The sequence below is a fragment of the Eleutherodactylus coqui genome, chromosome 7, assembly GCF_035609145.1.
Source record: "Eleutherodactylus coqui strain aEleCoq1 chromosome 7, aEleCoq1.hap1, whole genome shotgun sequence".
Lineage (NCBI taxonomy): Eukaryota > Metazoa > Chordata > Amphibia > Anura > Eleutherodactylidae > Eleutherodactylus > Eleutherodactylus coqui.
This window is the reverse complement of record NC_089843.1, coordinates 26,785,168-26,803,504: the sequence shown is the minus strand read 5'-3', so window position 1 is coordinate 26,803,504 and position 18,337 is coordinate 26,785,168.

Genomic DNA, 18,337 nt, shown 5'->3' with positions numbered 1-18,337 from the left:
TTTGCAGGCATATGATAGCTAAGCACTCGACGAGGTGGAACGAAGGCCATTCACCGCCTGCGGGTCACACCACTGCCTCTTCTCCTGTGTCACATCCTGTCACTGAGATCCAATCCCCCTCCCAGCAAGCAGGCACAAGCATCTCCTGCCCTACACCCACACCCTCACCTCTACGGTCCCACACTGCCTCCGCCAATGTGTCCCAGCGCAGCGTTCAGCTGTCGATAACGAAAGCATTGGAACGCAAGCGGAAACATTCTGCCACCCACCCACATGCACAATTGCTAAACGTGCATGTTTGAAAACTACTCAGCCTGGAGATGTTGTCATATAGGCTAGTTGAAATGGAGGCTTTCCGCAACCTGATAGCGGTAGCGGTCCTTCGCTACTCGGTCCGCAGCCGACACTTTTTTTCTCGCTGTGCCATCCCCGCTCTACACCAGCATGTCTCACGGAACATAAACCATGGACTCACCAACGTGTTCACTGGGAAGGTTACCTTAACCACCGACACGTAGACAAGTGCTGGTGGGCAGGGACACTACAACTCCCTGATGGCACATTGGGTTAAACTGGTGGAGGCTGGGACTGAGTCGGACCCTGAGTCCGCTCACGTGCTACCCACACCGAGGATTGCAGGGACTAGCTCGGTCATGGTTTCTCCAGCTTATTATGCCACCTCCTCCAAACATCCCCCCCACCTCTTCTCCACCTCCTCCGCCTCTCAATTACCACCTGTGAGCACGTCGCCTTCAGTCGGTAGCTCGAGGCGCTGCAGCACTGCTGTGGGGAAGCAACGGCAGGCCGTGCTGAAACTTCTCAGCTTAGATGACAAGAGGCACACTGCCCAAGAGCTGTTACAGGGTCTGACAGAGCAGACTGATCCGTGATTTTCACAGCTGAACCTCCAATCAGGCATGGTGGTGTGTGACAATTGGCGTAACCTGGTGGGGGCTCTGCAGCTTGGCAGACTAACACACGTGCCATGCCAGGCCCACGTGTTCAATCTGGTGGCTCAGCGCTTTATGAAAAGCTACCCCCATTTGTCTGACCTGCTCAGCAAGGCATGTCGCGTGTGCGCACATTTCAGAAAGTCCACCACAAATGCTGCCATCCTCAGGAAACTGCAGTATCGCTTCCAGCTGCCAGTGCACCGACTGTTGTGCAATGTGCCCATGCGAAGGCCGACTCTTTGAGGATAGAACAGGATATGGGGGATGACAATGCGTCACTTACGTACTGGAACTCTGGCACACACGGCTGACTTCATGTTCCCGTGACCCTCGCATTAGACACATTCTGGCCAACGCAGATTACTGGGTGTTCACCCTTCTTGACCCACAGTATAGGGAGAACCTTTCCCCTCTCATTTCTGAAGAGAAAAGGAGCAAGAGAGTGATGCAATACCACAGGGCCCTGGTGGAAAAAGTGATGCTAAAGTTCCCATCTGACAATGCTAGCAGCAGAAGATGCAGTTCAGAGGGCCAACTAGCAGGGGAGCCACGGGGATCAGGCAGCATGTCCAGCGCAGGCAGGGGAACACTCTACAAGGCCGACCAGACAAACATACTCCATGATCCCTATGCTCCATACAACTATTGAGTGTCAAAGCTGGACTCATAGCACAAACTTGTGCTGTACGCCTTGGAGGTGCTGGCCTGCCCTGCTGCTAGTGTCTTATCAGAGAGGGTGTTTAGTGCTGCTGGAGGGATTATCACGGATAAGAGTACCTGCCTGTCAACTGACAGCGCCGACATTCTTACACTTATTGGGATGAACAAAGCCTTGATTTCTCCTGACTTCTCTTCTCCGCCAGTGGAAAGCAGCAGAACATGAAGATTATTTAAGCTGGAACAGGAGAACCATGCACCCTCTATCACCCCAAAAAAGAGAGAAGTAGCTTGGTCTATCCTTCTCTGGTCTTCCTCCTCCTCCTCTTAAACCAGCATGTCAGCACACTGAACAGCCAGTTCTTCAGAGAGCCACAAGGCTCTGTAAAAACTAATTTTTTCGGAGGGCTGCCTCCAGGCTCTGTTAACAAATTAAGCAAGTCTGAGCTCTATGTTAAAAAAAAATGTTCCTGGGTTTCACCTGCACTCTGGGTAAACCAATTTTTCAGGGATACAACTAAACTCTTGGTGCACAAATTTGTCCAGACTTCGCCTATTCTCTTAGCAAACAAATTTCTCTAGGTTTCGGCTATACTCTTAGTAAACCAATTATTCAGGAGTTCGCCTATACTCTTAGTACACCAATTTTTCAGAGGTTCGCCTTTACTCTTGGTCAACAAATCTATCAGGGGTTCACTTATACTCTTGGTAAACCAATGTTTCAGGGGATTGCCTATACTCTTGGTAAACCAATGTTTCAGGGGTTTGCCTATACTCTTGGTAAACCAATGTTTCAGGGGATCGCCTATACTCTTAGTAAAGCAATTGTTTCAGGGGTTCGCCAATACTATTGGTCAACAAATCTATCAGGGGTTCGCCTATACTTTTGGTACACAAAGGTTTCCCAGTGTGGTGTTCAGCTATCAGACACATAGACAGAATGAATTGTACTGCTTTGGCCACTCAAATTTCTTCATGGTTTATGCTGTCCTTGTAGCGATCAAAGGAACCATAACAGATTTCATGAGACATTGACAGTTTCACTGTAGACCTGTGGTGGCATCTTTTGTGACACCTCCTGCTTGAAAGAAATCATTTGTTTAAGAATGCGTTGCTGAATTGTGCAGATGGTTAGAAGTACTAGCATCCGAGTCCACTTTATGGCCATATTTGTGGCTCCTGACAATTTCGTGACGGAGGAGGCATGGGATTGCAATTCTAATCAGCACTGTATAGCAAGACAGAACTCAATGCATATTGTCTATTTTTGGATTTAAGCTGGCGCAAAATACCCAGAGTCGTAAACAGCTGGATTGTTTTAAGCATGAGAAATGCACACATCCCTGAGGTCAGCGCTCATTGGTATGTAGAATCTGCTCTGAATCTGCTGCGCAGCACGCGGTCCAGCTTTGGCCACTCAAATTTCTTTATGGATCACACTGTCCTCCTAACAATCTAAGGAAGCGTAACTGATTTCATGAGACATTGATAGTTTCATTGTATACTTGTGGCTACTTTTTCAACACCTTCTGCTTCAACCCAATCTTTGGTTTTAGAATGTGTTGCAGATTTGTGGAGATGTGTAGAAGTACTGGCTTCTAAGTCCCCTTTATGCTCACGTTTGTGGGTCCTGACAATTTTGTGACGAGGTGGCATGGGATTGGAATTATGATCGTATGTTAATTTACCAGCAATTCTCATCAGCATTGTGGGCTATTGCTCACAATTTAAAAAGGATCGCTGGCAGGCCCTGCCAACCCTCTGCAGTGTGTGTCTCCTGTTCCTCCTCATCCAATACACACTTATAAATAGACATGAGGGTGGTGTGGCTATCAAGCAACCGTGTGGCATGAGGACAGCTGAACGCTGTGCTGGGAAAAAGTTGAGTACGCTGTGGACGCAGGCTCATGCGGTGGTTTGGACTGCAATGCCAGCATGTAACACAGGAGAAGAGGCAGTGGTGCCACCCACAGGTGGTGATTTGCCTTCGCTCCACCTAGTGTGGTGCTTAGCTAAGATGTGGTAGTGCATGTGCCTTGCTGATTGTGGTCTGGCCCAGCAAAATTGTTAGGGGGGTGACCACCAGGCTCTTGCCTCAATTTGGTTTAATAGTGCGACCTGGGAGCCTCAGATGCATCCATGCATGCTACCCCTGCTCTTCACTATCTGTTTCTGTGGTGTTTCCATGATTTTCTGATGTTTTCAGGTGATTCACACAACCTCCCCTCTGCGGAGCATAGGACACCTTAAAAAAATGCTCGAGTCTCCTATTGACTTCAATGTGTGGCAAAGATGTCATCGGGTGTTGTGGAGGGACGCCTGACAGTCAGAATAATGTAAGAAATTCTATCCGGACCCGATTAACCTGTCTTTGCCTATGGTGGAGGTAATCTTTATGTCCTGGAATGGGGGTTCTCCAGAGATTCGGATTTGGAGACTCATTTGTTAAGTGGATCTCTATTCTGTATAGATCTCCGACGGCTAGAGTAGTGGTGAACGGCCTGACCTCCACCTCCTTCTCACTTCATAGAGGAACTCGACAGGGCTGCCCACTCATGCCCCTCCTGTTTGCAATTGCCATAGAACCTCTGGCCCTGAAGGTCCGACAACATGCATCATACAAGGGCATCCAGATTTGGCCCAGAAAGGATAGGATTGGGCTATACGCAGACAATATAATACTGTGCATGTCGGACCCCAAATGCACTCTGCCGTTAGCTATCTCTCTAATAAATGATTTTGAAAATTTTTCAGGTCTAAGCATCACCTGGCAGAAGTCTGCTTTTTTGCCCTTAAGACCAGAGGGATAGCTTATGGGAAATGTATTTTGCAAACTACAAGTCACCCCTCAATTTAAATACCTCGGGATTTATATCACTAGGGACTACACCCTGAGCCTTGACCTGAACATTACCCCCTTATTGGCATCCCTACAACTAAAATTAAAGACTTGGAGCTCCTTGCCGCTATCTGTAGCTGGCAGAATAAAACTTATGAAAATAATAATACTCCACAAATATTTATACTGCCTAGAACACACAGAAATAACTGTAGCGCAAAAATTTTTCAAAAAGATCAACTCGCTAATAGTATCATTTATCTGGGGGAAATCTAGAGCCAAACTCCGCATGGATACTTTGCAGCGACCTAAGGAGATGGCAGGAATGGCACTTCCAGACTTTAAGCTTTATTACCTAGCAGGACAGGTTAGATACATCCGTCACTGGCTGTCGGGCTCCCCCCTCCCAAACTCTGAACACCATTTGATGTTTTTTCTTTCAGAAATATCACTTTGGATCCTCCTGGAATAGCCAGGACTACTGACTAGACAGATGTTGCCCATTCATAAACTTGCAGTTAATGTGTGGCAGACATGCAAGCTATTGACTAAACAGGAGAGTACACCTTTGGAAACCCCTTTATTGGACAATAGAGCACTACCACACCTGATGGACCTGCCAGAATGACAGTTCTGGTTGAATCTGGGAATCACTACACTGTAACATTTATATATTGACGGGGTACTGACCACCTTTGAACAATTACAGCAGTTGTACCAAGTTGCAAGAGTGGGCTTTTTCAGATATTTACAACTTAGACATGCCCTTGCAACACAATTCCCAGAGCCCAGGCAATCTTTCTTTCTATACCTACTGATAGGCATATTGTGCACCCAAGGACCCAAAGGCCTGATATTGGTACTATACACTCACCTACTACACTCCAAGATCCATGACACACCAATGACTGAAGGAGAGATGGAAAGAGTTTATTCCCTCTTGCACTAATGAGGACTGGGAATCTGCAATGTCTACATACACCATGGTATCACCAGACGCAAATAACAAATTAACCCAATTGTATATTCTACATCAGTGATATTTGGCACACATCAGGCTTCATAAAATGAACAGCACAGTTACTAGCCAATGCCACGGCTGCCGGGCACATAATGCAAATTTCAACCACTTAATATGGTGCTGCCCAGACATTCACATATATTGGGGAGAAGTCACAAAGTTCTTAAGCCAATTGTTGGAAATGCCGATACCACTTGATCCAGCCATATGTCTACTGGGTATTCTGGATGAGGAGCAATGACAATTCCACAATAAGATATTCCTTACCCAGGTATTATTTTGCGCCCGCAAAGTGATAGCTCTACGCTGGATGGACAGGCGCCCCCCGACGCTATCAAAATGGCAGAATATTATTAATTCTATTTGCCGTACGAGAGAATAGTTTATAAAAATAGAAAATGCCCGTAAAAGTTTCATAAGGTATGGGGGAGATGGCGTGGTTCAACAAATACAATATTTACACGAGATCCGTTCTAAATCTTGTTAAGGGGAGCTATGTCTAGGTCGTCTTCCTAAAGCGAATGCTAATTACTGATCTCCACTGACACCATGGGCAGACAAATCGACACACCATGCTTTTATATATATACATATGATGTGTAATGAATCTATGCTTCTATCACTTGATCTTAAAGAGCCTGCGATGTATGCAAAGTTATTCACTCATATATTGTACAAAATATATATTGTTCAATAAAACGAGTTTAAAAAAATATATATATACACACTTTAATTACATACGCTAACAACATTGAAGTGCATTTGAAATTTTTTTTAATGACAATTTACATTCTAAGAGTAATAAATTGGTTTGAAGAATTCCTGGCAGGTGGTACAGTGTGAAAAGTATCATTTGGTGACTTCATAAGATCCTTTTTTTTTTTGTCTTGCCTCTTGTAAGTGAGTTCCCGAGCATCCTTACACAAAGACCAGCAGTAATCCACAAGCATTGCTTCATTCCAATGGCCCTGATATCTGTGTTTCATTACAAAAATATCCTGGTGGAATCTTTCTCCGTGTTCATCACTGACAGCTCCACAAATAGGAGGGAAAAAGTCTAGGTGGGAGTGGAGAAAATGTACTGTCACCAACTGAGTGTAGTTATCATATCTTTTTGTTACGGCACTCTGCCCCCCGAGCGCCAGGTGGGGTGCCCTGATCTTCTCGCACCCCACTGTCCCTGACTACTTGCCTCGGCCCTGGCTAACCCCAGGCGGACAACTGGGCGGCGGTCCCTGCGCTGGCTAGGGACCTGGCGACTACCTAGATGGAACTACTAACAGGGGACAGATTGCCGACAGAAGAGGCAGGTGGAACAGAACTTACAAGCAGAGTAAGGCTGGAGATGGAGCTCACAGGCAAACTGAAAGGAAACTGACGAGCAACTAGAGCAGACTGAGACAGACCTGACTAGAGGCTAACAGAACCAATAACTGGCAGTGAGCTCTGGTCACTGCCAGCCTTTTGACTTAAAGCCTCCACCCAGGGGCGGAGAGTGGGAGGAGCTGACTCTCCCATTGTAGCATATGGAAGGTGGAGGAGAGCGGGCGGCACCGTACGGGCGGATACGCCCACGCCGCTGCACGCTGGCTGCTCCACGCCGCCGCACGCTGGCTGCTCCATGCCGCCGGGAGAGCCCCGACAGCAGAGCTCCGGGACACCGGAGCCGACATCGGAGCGGCGCGCGCCAGCCGCGGGACCCAGCACCGTCCTGCATGGTAACACTTTTGTTCCCTGAGAGTCCAATTAAAAAGTCCCTTTAAGGCTTGCCAAGCTTCCTTTTCTTTTCCCTCCACAACATCGCTGAGCACTGCATCCTTTGGTTTTCTGTTAAGATCTCTATTATGAGGACAATATAGTGGAGTGGATGAAGGGTTTTCACAGCGTTTTGAACTACCAATGCAAAGGTATGTTTGGTGGAATCCCCTTGTTTTGTGACAGCTGTATTGGTTGTGGTGTTGACATGGGCTATGGCAAGAATTAGAGATGAGCGAGCGTACTCGGAAAAGCACTACTCGTTCGAGTAATTTGCTTTATCCGAGTATCGCTGTGCACGTCCCTGAAGATTCGGGTGCCGGCACGGAGCGGGGAGCTGCAGGGGAGAGCGGGGAGGAACGGAGGGGAGATCTTTCTCTCCCTCTCTCCCGCCCGCTCTCCCCTGCTCCCCGCTGCGATTCACCTGTCAGCCGCAGCGGCACCCGAATCTTCAGGGACGAGCACAGCGATACTCGGATAAAGCAAATTACTCGAGCGAGTAGTGCTTTTCCGAGTACGCTCGCTCATCTCTAGCAAGAATCCTTTGGGGCATATTAGAACTATTTAATGTATAACGTCCCATGCTTCTACAGTAAACACCCACATTTTCAGCATGGCACCTTTCTTTTTCAGTATTGGAAAGGCGTTTGCGGCCAATGACTTCTTGTCATAGACTGCTTTACACAGTCTACTCTAACAAATTGCTCTATATGGCCTTCCTCCTATAGACTGCACCACCTGGCCTCCCTCTCATAAACTGCTTTCCATAGTTTTCCCACTCAAAGACTTCTCTATGTAAATGCATATAAGAGAGTGCTCTACATGGGCCCCACTCAGATATTGCTGCTTTTGGCATCCCTCTGCTCACTCTGGTTGCTTTGGGTCACATAATAGCTGCTCCCTTGGCCTCCATTTCATAGATCACCCTGTATAACCTCCTTGCATAGACACATTTCTATGCCCCCCCCCCCTATTGACTATTTACCATAGATTGCAAACATGCCTGCTCTCATAGACTTCTCCCCACCAGCAAACATAATGTCAGGACTCAAAGCCAGGAACTCCTGTTCTCCTGGCCGTGGCATTACAGGCAAAGCTATCCAGCTCTTTGAACAGCTGCCCTGAATGACCTGGTGCTGGCTCCCTGCGTCTGTTTCCCTGATTGGCCTCACCCTGTCCCTTGATTAGCTACATTACATAAACTTGGCCCTGACTCTCTCTCCTTGCAACATTATTGTGCTCCAAACCTGTAGTCGAGCTTCACTAGCTGCCCGCTCCTCAAACTGCAATTGTATAGACTTGTATACCAACCATTGCCTACACGCTGACTACGCTACCTGTCTGCTCATATTGTACTGCAAATGATACTACCCATGTACTGACCGCTGGCTACCCGGGTTATGCTATCAGCCCACACTGGTCGCAACAAGAGGCTCCAACACAGAACCAGTGCTCTGTTGCTGAATATATATCAGACTTACATGGCTATGTGACTGATACCTCATGAAACCAAATTGCCCAAAAGAGTCAGTTCCGATGAAGGTTATCAGAGCCAGTTAAAAAATGAGCTTTCCAGAGTTGGGACCCTTGACAATTTGGAAAACTTTATTCGGTTATGTATCTGAATTTATCAGAGACTCACAGAACAATAGCAGGAGAAGCTGTAGGTTTTGGGGAACCATCCTGCCTATTCTGTTAGTCCACCAGCATTTCACACCTAGCAAACGACTGAAACTGTACCTGAGTCAATGCAGATTGATGTGATTCTGCAGGTTACTGTAAAAAATTACTGCCCTTTCCCCTTAATCACGGAATTGCTGAAAAGTCTTTGTTCTGCCAAGATCTTTATCAAACTTAATCTGAGAGGGGCCTATAACTTCATATGGATCCACACGGGGGATGAATGGAAGACTGCTTTTAGAACTAAATACAGACATTTTGAATACCTGATTATGTATTTTGGCCTTTGCAATGCTCCTGCCACCTTTCAGCATTTTATTAATCATTTGTTTCAAGATTTTTGGGATCGATTTGTTGTTGCTTACCTCGATGACATTCTTATATTTTCTGACAGCTTGGAGGAACATTGCAGGCATGTCCAGCTAGTCTTGGAACATCTCCAAAGGAATAATCTTTATGTCAAATCGGAAAATATGAATTAAAAAAAAACAGGATTAAATTCTTTGTATATATCATCTCCCCAGTTTGTTTGAGTATGGACTCTAGCAAAATTAAAGCTCTACTTGATTGGGCCACTCCAAGAAACCTAAAAGACGTTCAATGTTTTATAGGATTTTCATAAAAGACTTTTCGAAAATTATCTAAACAATCTCCTCTCTCACCAAGAAAGCCAAAACATATTCATGATCTGCAGAGGCACAGGGCACCTTTTAAAAACTAAAAACTACCTCCACTTTTCCACTTTGTTGTGGAAGTGGATGCCTCCATGCTGCGGTGGGAGCTGTCTTGTCTCAGTGGATCAGAGACTAAATGCAACTGCACCCATGTGCATTTTTGTCTCATATCATGTCATCTTCTGAAAAAAAAAACGATGACATTGCAAATAAGAAACTGTTAGCCATTAAAGCTGCCCTCTCTGAATGGAGACATTTTTTGGAAGGTGCCAATCATCCTGTAATTGTCCTTACTGACCACAAAAAAAACTAGAATTTATCTGTGCAGCTAAAAGACTGTCAGCAAGACAAGCACATTGAGTCTTCTTAATTTAATTTTACCATCTCTTATCAGCCTTGTTCCTTAGTGCTTAGTCACTCAGGCGGCGATCTGCACATATTTCCATGCAGAAAAATGCCCGCACAGCAGGTGCCGATGAAAATCCTCACCTGCCAGAGAAAGAACATTTGACTGGCAATGGAGCTGGTCATGCAGATTTTCATTCACACACGGTGCAGGCGCTTTTCCATGTGGAAGTACGTGCGAATCACCGTCTGTGTGACTAAGCTCTTATACAAGATCCTGGCTGAACTGATGGAGGGATCTAATACATACTGTGCCATTTTGTCCCCACAAAAGTTCCTAGAAATACTTGACTCAAAAGATCTTTTTAAACTTGTTTTATTGAAAAGTTAATAAATTACAACATATTTTGTAACACTGTAGTACATCAAAAGGCTCCTTATTGAGTATCCCGAAGAGGCATATTTCAGGGCTAGTGGGGACAGGGATTTCCAAAATCTCAGAAAGGAGGTCTGTGGCCTATTCCCAAAAGCTTCGAATAACTAGACACTCCCAATTCATATACCAAAAATCAGCAGTTGTGTAGGCATCTAATGCACATAGGTGATGAAGATCGACCCATTGTCTGCAGCCTCACAGGAGTAAGATAGGACTGGTGTACAATGTATAACTGTATCATTTTGTTATTAGCCACAGGGGAAACAAATAGAGGCAATTCTAGTAAATCTTAGAAGGAGTAATCTTTCAAAGATGGTATCAGAGTTTTCCATTTCAGCAAGCCAGGGGAATATTATGAGAGGTCTTTGATGTGATTAGATAGGAGTAGAGTGTGGATATGAGGCCCTGTGGACCTCGGGAGCATAGTATACCTATCAGGGGGTAGTGTGATATAGCGGGTCTAGGAGATGGGAATTGTGTCTGCAGTGCATGTCTGATTTATAGGAATCTGAAGAAATAGGTACAAGGAAGTTCGTACTTAGCTTGCAGTTTTTCAAAGGGGGAGAAATTTGTTAAAAGTGTGCAAATTACCCAGAGTTCGTATTTCATAGTTCTCCCACCCAGAGGTATCCTGCAGGGCAAGTAGTTCTGTTAGACAAGTGTTATGCCATAAGGGAATGTCAGCTACAATACCAGTAAAGTTTACTGATTCATTTAGATTGTCTCCACACATTGGAAGCCAGTTTATGCATTGGGACTGTTTTATAAGTTAGTGAGGAGGGAAACTCCAACACTGGCCACAAACTAGGGATTTTTAGGAGATATGCTAAATGTGACTCAAAATTAGGGAGCGGTTCATCTCTCAACCAGCATCTTAAGTGGACCAATTGGTTAGCAATATAATAAAGTAGTAAGTCTGGGAGAGCAGCTGCAGCCTCCTGCCTTCTTCTCTAAAGAGTGAAAAATTTTAGTTTCGGACAGGAACTTCCCCATATGAAAGATGTCAGGAGCGAGTTCATTGACCTGAAAAATCGGGAAGGTATTACTACTGAGGTGTGGTGCAGGACAGAGAGGTATTTTGGCAAAACTATCATCTTTATCAAGTTGATACGCCCAGCCAACGAAATCAGCAAGGATCCCCAGGTTTTGAACTTGGTTTTAAATAAGTCAATCAGAGGATATACATTCAAATCTAAGGACTGTCCAGAGTTATTTGAGATCTGTACTCCCAGATATTTAAAGGCATCTGGAGAATGCCTTTGAAATGGAATGGAGAGTTGGGACCCATTAGCTTTTCCTATTTATGAAATAATCAATGCTCGTGCCAAATTTCACGTTTCTATGACAATGGAAAGTGAGAAAAATACATTCCGTACGTAAAATTTGGACGCTAATTCTTTTGCGCATAGAATTGAATAATCAAGTTGGGACCCATTAGTTTTTCCTATTTATGACATATTCAATGCCCATGCCAAATTTTAAGTTTCTATGTGAGAAAAATAGATTCCGTACGTAAAATTTGGACGCTAATTCTTTTGCGCATAGAATTGAATAATCGAGTTGGGACCCATAAGCTTTTCCCATTTATGACATAATCAATGCCAGTGCCAAATTTTATGTTTCTATGACACCGGAAAGTGAGAAAAATACATTCCGTACGTAAAATGTGGACGCTAATTCTTTTGCGCATAGAATTGAATAATCGAATTGAGACCCATTTGCTTTTCCTATTTATGACATAATCAATGCTCCTGACAAATTTTGAGTTTCTATGACACCGGGAAGTGAGATAATTAGATTCCGTACATAAAATTTGGACGCTAATTCTTTTGCGCATAGAATTGAATAATCAAGTTGGGACCCATTAGCTTTTCCTATTTATGACATATTCAATGCTTGTGCCAAATTTCCTGTTTCTATGACACCGGAAAGTGAAGAAATTACATTCCGTACGTAAAATTTGGACGCTAATTCTTTTGCGCTAGAATTGAATAATCGAGTTGGGACCTACGAACTTTTCCTACTTAAGACATAATCAATGCTCGTGCCAAATTTCACGTTTCTATGACACCGGAAAGTGAGATAATTAGATTCCGTACGTAAAATTTGGACGCTAATTCTTTTGCGCATAGAATTGAATAATCGAGTTGGGACCCATTAACCTTTCCTATTTATGACATAATCAATGCTCGTGCTAAATTTCGAGTTTCTATAACACCGGGAAGTGAGAGAATTAGATTCCGTACGTAAAATTTGGACGCTAATTCTTTTGCGCATAGAATGCAATAATCGTGTTGGGACCCATTAACTTTTTCCATTTATGACATAATCAATGTTCGGGCCAAATTTTAAGTTTCTATGACATTGGAAAGTGACAGATTTAGATTACATACGTAAAATTTCTACGCCAATTCTTTTGCGCTAGAATTGAATAATCGAGTTGGGACCCAATTACTTTTCCTATTTTGGAGATAATCTATGCGTGTGCCCAATTTCATGTTTCTACGACATCGGGAAGTTGGAGAACTTTTGGCGAGTCAGTCAGTCAGTCAGTCAGTGAGTCAGTCAGTCAGTCAGTCAGTGAGTCAGTGAGGGCTTTTGTCTTTATATATATAGAAATACACTTCTCCTGGGATGCCATCTGGGCCGGGGGACTTTCCTTTAGTCATGCCGGGAAGTGCTTCCCACAGTTCTGCTAATGTGAATGGGGTGTCCATAAATGCTTTTTGATCTGGAGTAAGAGTTGGAAATGGAATGTTGGACAGAAAATCATTCAGTTCACTCTAGGACTGTTGGAACCTGGCATAATAGAGGTCACTATAGAACTGCCAGAATCTTGCTCCAATGGAATCTCTATCAAGTACGACCTCAACCATGTCTGATCTGATACACAATATTGGAGGAGATGCCGAGTTCTGATGGAAAAGATGAGCAAGTAGACTACTTGATTGATTTTTCCTTTAACAATATACAGTATTGCCTGTCTTGATTTAACCATTGGTCTCTGTTGTGATCTGTGGGGTCTGCAATGTAGGCTGCCCCCAGTTGTGAGTAGCAAGAGGCCATTTCTTTTTCACAGCTGGATGAGTCCCTCTTGACATATGAAATGGAGGATCTGAGACATCCCCGCAAATTGGCTTTAAGGGTTTCCCAGGGCAAAACTGGGCCTGTGCCAGGACGGTTGGTTTCTAAAAAAAACTATCTAACTGGTCGGGGATTAGGTCAAGTGGATCGAAGAGGCTCAGCCAGAATGGATGAACTCTCCAGCCAGGTTTAAAGCGTTCGGTGTTTGAGGTTTGAAGTTCAATCCAGAGGGGAGAGTGATCAGATATTGCTCTAGGGAAATATTTGACATCTGATGTCATGGTGCACGATTGGGCATTACCAAAGACATAGTCTATATGGGACAGGGCATTGCTGCCTGCCAAGTAGCAAGAAAAAAACAGACCATTAGGGTTTTTTGTCCTCCAGATATCCTGTCAACCCACCTCTTGAGCAAATAATGCTAGTGAAGTGATGTGTGATGCCACACTAATTGGGCGTGTGTTAAATTTGTACAGGGAAATGTCTAATAGTATATTGAAGCAAAAAGGTCCCAACAGCACATAAAATATACCACACCTGTGGTTTGATCTGCTTGTTAGATGCAACAGCCACCCAGAACCAGACCAACTACGTAATGCAATATCAAGTAGTAGTAAATGCGTCAGCACCAATGGGTGTAGCAAATAATCATGAATTTATTCTCCCATAGTATAAAGAAGACAACTGGGGATGAGCGAGCACCAAAATGCTCGGGTGCTCGTTGCTCGAGTTGAGCTTTTCGCAATGCTCGAGAGCTCGTTTCAAGTAATGAACCCCATTGAAGTCAATGGGTGACTCGAGCATTTTTGTATGGGACAGATGCTCCGCATAGGTCATGACTAGAGGTGAGCGAACGTACTCGTCCGAGCTTGATATTCGTGCGAATATTAGGGTGTTCGGGATGCTCGTTACTCTTAACGAGCACCACGCGGTGTTCGGGTTACTTTCAGTTTCCTCTCTGAGACGTTAGCGCGCTTTTCTGGCCAATTGAAAGACAGGGAAGGCATTACAACTTCCCCCTGTGATGTTCCAGCCCTATACCACCCCCCTGCTGTGAGTGGCTGGGGAGATCAGATGTCACCCGAGTATAAAAATCGGCCCCTCCCGCGGCTCGGCTCAGATGCCTTGTGAGTTAGCTGAGGGAAAGTGCTGCTGGTGCCGGAGCTGCTGTAGGGAGAGCGTTAGGAGTTAGTGTAGGCTTCAAGAACCCCAACGGTCCTTCTTAGGGCCACATCTAATAGTGTGCAGTACTGTGTTAGCACTGTGTTTTTTTTTTTTTTTTTCAAAATTGGATCTGCAGAGCATTGCGCCCTGCAATAGGGACAGAAGTGGTGGTTAGGCAGGGAGAGTGTTAGCAGTGAGTGTAGGCTTCAAGAACCCCAACGGTCCTTTCTAGGGCCACATTTAACCGTGTGCAGTACTGTCCAGGCTGCTGTTTGCAGTGTTGCATTTTTTTTCTTCTCAAAACCGGCTGTGCAGACCATTGCACCCGGCATTAATACTACAGGGATAGAATTGTGTAGGCAGGGCCAGAAGACATATATTATTCATTGAATACACGCAGTGTGGGTTTTCCTTTGAAAAACAAGGGAAAAAATTCTATTTCGCCGGCCTCTGACAGTCCTCAGGGCTCTGGGTACGTGTGTGCTGCGTGCAGAACGTAAAAAAAAATCAGACGCAGCCAGCTACGCTTTACTGCAGGCTTGCGCCAATTTCTTTCCTGCATGGGAAATCCCTGATCTGCTGTAGCGAATAACTTTGCATCACTGCAGTTCTGTGACACATTTGCAGGGCCACAACACAGTTATTAAACTTAGTATTCATTGAATACACGCAGTGTGGCTTTTCCTTTGAAAAACAATGGAAAAAATTCTATTTCGCCGGCCTCTGACAGTCCTCAGGGCTCTGGGTACGTGTGTGCTGCGTGCAGAACGTAAAAAATAATCAGACGCAGCCAGCTACGTTTTACTGCAGGCTTGCGCCAATTTCTTTCCTGCATGGGAAATCCCTGATCTGCTGTAGCGAATAACTTTGCATCACTGCAGTTCTGTGACACATTTGCAGGGCCACAACACAGTTATTAAACTTAGTATTCATAGAATACACGCAGTGTGGCTTTTCCTTTGAAAACAAGGGAAAAAATTCTATTTGGGCTGCAGGCTTGCGCCAATTTATTTCCTGGCTGGGAAATCACTGGTAATACAGCATGCTGAGGGGTAGGGGTAGGGGTAGGCCTAGAGGACGTGGACGTGGCCGAGGACGCATAGGCCCAAGTGAGGGTGTGGGCATAGGCCGAGCTCCTGATCCAGGTGTGTCGCAGCCGACTGCTGCGCGATTAGGAGATAGGCACGTTTCTGGCGTCCCCACATTCATCGCACAATTAATGGGTCCACGCGGGAGACCTTTATTAGAAAATGAGCAGTGTGAGCAGGTCCTGTCGTGGATGGCAGAAAGTGCTTCGAGCAAGCTATCATCCACCCACAGTTCTGCGCCGTCCAGTGCTGCAAACCCGAATCCTCTGGCTGCTGCTCCTCCTTCCTCCCAGCCTCCTCACTCCACTACAATGACACATGCTCAGGAGCGGGAAGACTCCCAGGAACTGTTCTCGGGCCCCTGCTCAGATTGGGCAGCAGTGGTTTCTCTCCCACCAGAGGAGTTTATCGTCACTGATGCCCAACCATTGCAAAGTTCCCGGGGTCCGGGGGATGAGGCTGGGGACTTCTGGCAACTGTCTCAAGACCTTTCAGTGGGTGAGGAGGACGATGACGATGAGACACAGTTGTCTATCGGTGAGGTAGTAGTAAGGGCAGTAAGTCCGAGGGAGGAGCACACAGAGGATTCTGAGGAAGAGCAGCAGGACGATGAGGTGACTGACCCCACCTGGTGTGCAACGCCTACTCAGGACAGGTCTTCAGAGGGGGAGGCAAGGGCAGCAGCAGGGCAGGTTGCAAGAGGCAGTGCGGTGGCCAGGGGTGGAGGCAGGGCCAGACCGAATAATCCACCAACTGTTTCCCAAAGCGCGCCATGCCACCCTGCAGAGGCCGAGGTGCTCTAAGGTCTGGCAGTTTTTCACCGAGACGCCTGACGACCGACGAACAGTGGTGTGCAACCTTTGTCGCGCCAAGATCAGTCGGGGAGCCACCACCAACAGCCTCACCACCACCAGCATGTGCAGACATATGATGGCCAAGCACCCCACAAGGTGGGACGAAGGCCGTTCACCGCCTCCGGTTTGCACCGCTGCCTCTCCCCCTGTGCCCCAACCTGCCACTGAGATACAACCCCCCTCTCAGGAAACAGGCACTACCGTCTCCTGGCCTGCACCCACACCCTCACCTCCGCTGTCCTCGGCCACATCCACCAATGTCTCGCACCGCACAGTCCAGCCGTCGCTAGCGCAAGTGTTTGAGCGCAAGCGCAAGTACGCCGCCATGCTCCCGCACGCTCAATCGTTAACCGTCCACATAGCCAAATTTATCAGCCTTGAGATGCTGCCGTATAGGTTGTGGAAACGGAGTCCTTCAAAAGTATGATGGAGGCGGCGGCCCCGCGCTACTCAGTTCCCAGTCGCCACTACTTTTCCCGATGTGCCGTCCCAGCCCTGCACGACCACGTCTCCCGCAACATTGTACGCGCCCTCACCAACGCAGTTACTGCCAAGGTCCACTTAACAACGGACACGTGGACAAGCACAGGCGGCCAGGGCCACTACATCTCCCTGACGGCACATTGGGTGAATTTAGTGGAGGCTGGGACAGAGTCAGAGCCTGGGACCGCTCACGTCCTACCCAACCCCAGAATTGTGGGCCCCAGCTCGGTGCTGGTATCTGCGGCGGTGTATGCTTCCTCCACTAAACCACCCTCCTCCTCCTCCTCCTCCGCAACCTCTGTCTCGCAATCAAGATGTGTCAGCAGCAGCAGCACGTCGCCAGCAGGCGGTGTCGCGCGGCGTGGCAGCACAGCGGTGGGCAAGCGTCAGCAGGCCGTGCTGAAACTACTCAGCTTAGGAGATAAGAGGCACACGGCCCACGAACTGCTGCAGGGTCTGACAGAGCAGACCGACCACTGGCTTGCGCCGCTGAGCCTCCAACCGGGCATGGTCGTGTGTGACAATGGCCGTAACCTGGTGGCGGCTCTGCAGCTCGGCAGCCTCACGCACGTGCCATGCCTGGCCCACGTCTTTAATTTGGTGGTTCAGCGCTTTGTGAAAAGCTACCCACGCTTGTCAGACCTGCTCGTAAAGGTGCGCCGGCTCTGCGCACATTTCCGCAAGTCCCACACGGACGCTGCCACCCTGCGCACCTTGCAACATCGGTTTAATCTGCCAGTGCACCGACTGCTGTGCGACGTGCCCACACGGTGGAACTCTACGCTCCACATGTTGGCCAGGCTCTATGAGCAGCGTAGAGCTATAGTGGAATACCAACTCCAACATGGGCGGCGCAGTGGGAGTCAGCCTCCTCAATTATTTTCTGAAGAGTGGGCCTGGTTGGCAGACATCTGCCAGGTCCTTGGAAACTTTGAGCAGTATACCCAGGTGGTGAGCGGCGATGCTGCAATCATTAGCGTCACCATTCCTCTGCTATGCATCTTGAGAAGTTCCCTGCAAAGCATAAAGGCATATGCTTTGCGCTCGGAAACGGAGGCGGGGGAAGCCAGTATGTCGCTGGATAGTCAGAGCACCCTCCTGTCTATATCTCAGCGCATTCAGGAGGAGGAGGAGGAGCATGAGGAGGATGAGGAGGAGGGGGAAGATACAGCTTGGCCCACTGCTGACGGTGCCCCTGCTGCTTGCCTGTCATCCTTTCAGCGTGTATGGCCTGAGGAGGAGGAGGAGGAGGAGGAGGATCCTGAAAGTGATCTTCCTAGTGAAAACAGCCATGTGTTGCGTAC